Genomic DNA, 3,910 nt, shown 5'->3' with positions numbered 1-3,910 from the left:
TATATGTTTACTGTATCCCTTGGACCTTCTTACTGACGATGAAACACAGAAATTGCATCGCAATTAAATAGAAAAGGCACAATGCCGACTTAAGTACAAGAAGACTGACTCTTCCTACTGTCTATGTTTTGAACCATCCCTGTGACACTAGTTACAGATTCCGATGCTTCACTTCAGGTTTACTGTATCCCTTGGACCTACTTATTGTCGATGAAACACAGAAATTGCATCGGAATTAAATAGAAAAGGCACAATGCCGACTTAAGTACAAGAAGAGTGACTCTCCCTACTGTCTATGATTTGAACCATTCCTGTGACACTAGTTATACATTCCGATGCTTCTCTTCAGGTTCACTGTATACCACTCACCTTCTTATTGACGATGAAACACAGAAATTCCATCGGAATTAAATTAAAAAGGGCACAATGTCGACTTAAGTACAAGAAGACTGACTCGTCTTACTGACAATGATTGAACCATTCCTGTGACACTAGTTATAGATTCCGATGCTTCACTTCAGGTTTACTGTATCCCTTGGACCTTCTTATTGACGATGAAACACAGAAATTGCATCGGGATTAATTAAATAGGCACAATACCGATTTAAGTACAAGAAGACTGACTCTTCTTACTGATTATGTTCTGAACCATTCCTGTGACACTAGTTATAGATTCCGATGCTACCCTTCAGGTTTACTGTATCCCTCTGACCTTCTTATTGACAATGAAGCACAGAAATTGCATCGGAATTATATACAAAATTCACAGTGCCGATTTAAGTATAAGAAGACTGACTCATCTTACTGTCTATGTTTTGAACCATTCCTGTGACACTAGTTATAGATTCCGATGCTTCACTTCAGGTTTACTGTATCCCTCTGACCTTCTTATTGTCGCTGAAACACAGAAATTGCATCGGAATTAAATACAAAAGGTACAATGCCGACTTAAGTACAAGAGGACTGACTCTTCTTACTGTCTATGTTTTGAACAAATCCTGTGACACTAGTTATAGATTCCGATGCTCCACTTCAGGTTTACTGCATCCCTTGGTCCTTCTTATTGACGAAGACACACAGAAATTGCATCGGAATTAAATAGGAAAGGCACAATGCCGACATAAGTACAAGAAGACTGACCCTTCCTATTGTCTATGATTTGAACCATTCCGGTGACACTAGTTATAGATTCCGTTGCTTCACTTCAGGTTTACTGTATCCCTCTGACCTTCTTATTGATGATGAAACCACAGAAATGGCATCGGAATTAAATACAAAATGCACAATGCCGACTTAAGTACAAGAAGATTGACTCTTCTTACTGACTATTTTGTGAACATTACCTGTGAGTCCAGTTTTAGATTCCCATGCTTCACTATGCGTTTACTGTATCCCTTGGACCTTCTTATTGACGATGAAACACAGAAATTGCATCGGGATTAATTAAATAGGCACAATACCGATTTAAGTACAAGAAGACTGACTCTTCTTACTGACTATGTTCTGAACCATTCCTGTGACACTAGTTGTAGATTCCGATGCTACCCTTCAGGTTTACTGTATCCCTCTGACCTTCTTATTGACAATGAAACACAGAAATTGCATCGAAATTATATACAAAAGGCACAGTGCCGACTTAAGTATAAGAAGACTGACTCATCTTACTGTCTATGTTTTGAACCACTCCTGTGACACTAGTTATAGATTCCGATGCTTCACTTCAGGTGTACTGTATCCCTCTAACCATCTCATTGACGATGTAACACAGAAATTGCATCGGAATTAAATAGAAAAGGCACAATGCCGACTTTAGTACAAGAAGACTGACTCTTCTTACTATCTAAGTTTTGAACCATTCCTGTGACGCTAGTTACAGATTCCGATGCGTCACTCCAGGTTTACTGAATACCTCTGACCTTGTTATTGACGATGAAACACAGAAATTGCATCGGAATTAAATAGAAAAGGCACAATGCCGACTTAAGTACAAGAAGACTAACTCTTCCTACTGTCTATGTTTTGAACCATTCCTGCGACACTAGTTATACATTCCGTTGCTTCCCTTCAGGTTCACTGTATACCTCTCACCTTCTTATTGACGATGAAACACAGCAATTCCATCGGAATTAAATAGAAAAGGCACAATGCCGACTTAAGTACAAGAAGACTCACTCTTCTTACTGACTATGTTTGAACCATTCCTGTGACACTAGTTATAGATTCCGATGCTTCACTTCAGGTTTACTGTATCCTTGGACCTTCGTATTGACGATGAAACACAGAAATTGCATCGGGATTAATTAAATAGGCACAATACCGATTTAAGTACAAGAAGACTAACTCTTCTTACTGACTATGTTCTGAACCATTCCTGTGACACTAGTTATAGATTCCGATGCTACCCTTCAGGTTTACTGTATCCCTCTGACCTTCTTATTGACAATGAAACACAGAAATTGCATTGGAATTATATACAAAAGGCACAGTGCCGACTTAAGTATAAGAAGACTGACTCATCTTACCGTCTATGTTTTGAACCATTCCTGTGACACTAGTTATAGATTCCGATGCTTCACTTCAGGTTTACTGTATCCCTCTGACCTTCTTATTGTCGATGGAACACAGAAATTGCATCGGAATTAAATACAATGGCACAATGCCGACTTAAATACAAGAAGACTGACTCTTCTTACTGTCAATGTTTTGAACCACTCCTGTGACACTAGTTATAGATTCCGATGCTTCACTTCAGGTTTACTGCATCCCTTGGACCTTCTTATTGACGAAGAAACACAGAAATTGCATCGAAATTAAATAGGAAAGGCACAATCGATGACATAAGTACAAGACGACTGACCCTTCCTATTGTCTATGATTTGAACCATTCCGGTGACACTAGTTATAGATTCCGATGCTTCACTTCAGGTTTACTGTATCCCTCTGACCTTCTTATTGATGATGAAACCACAGAAATTGCATCGGAATTAAATACAAAATGCACAATGCCGACTTAAGTACAAGAAGACTGACTCTTCTTACTGACTATTTTGTGAACATTACCTGTGAGTCCAGTTTTAGATTCCGATGCTTCACTATATGTTTACTGTATCTCGTGGATCTCCTTATTGACGATGAAACACAGAAATTCCATCGCAATTAAATAGAAAAGGCACAATGCCGACTTAAGTACAAGAAGACTGACGCTTCTTGCTGTGTATGTTTTGAACCATTCCTGTGACACTAGTTATAGATTCCGATGCTTCACTTCAGGTTTACTGCATCCCTGTGACCTTCGTATTGACGATGAAACACAGAAACTGCATTGGAATTAAATACAAAAGGCACAATGCCGAGTCAAGTACAAGAAGACTGACTCTTCCTACTGTCTATGTTTTGAACCATTCCTGTGACAATAGTTATACAACTAGATGCTTCACTTCAGGTTACCTGTATCCCTCTGACCATCTCATTGACGATGAAACACAGAAGTTGCATCGGAATTAAATACAAAAGGCACAATGCCGACTTAAGTACAAGAAGACTGACTCTTCCTACTGTCTATGTTTTGAACCATCCCTGTGACACTAGTTACAGATTCAGATGCTTCACTTCAGGTTTACTGTATCCCTTGGACCTTCTTACTGTCGATAAAACACAGAAATTGCGTCGGAATTAAATACAAAAGGCACAATGCCGACTTAAGTACAGGAAGACTAACTCTTCCTACTGTCTATGTTTTGAACCATTCCTGTGACACTAGTTATAGATTCCGATGATTCCCTTCACGTTTACTGTATCCCTTTGACTTTCTTATTAACGATGAAACACAGAAATTGCATCGGAATTAAATAGAAAAGGCACAATGCCGACTTAAGCACAAGAGGAATGACTCTTCCTACTGTCTATGTTT

The sequence above is a fragment of the Schistocerca americana genome, chromosome 6 (genome assembly GCF_021461395.2).
Source record: "Schistocerca americana isolate TAMUIC-IGC-003095 chromosome 6, iqSchAmer2.1, whole genome shotgun sequence".
Lineage (NCBI taxonomy): Eukaryota > Metazoa > Arthropoda > Insecta > Orthoptera > Acrididae > Schistocerca > Schistocerca americana.
The sequence above is the reverse complement of the archived record's forward strand: the minus strand, read 5'-3'. Positions refer to the sequence as shown.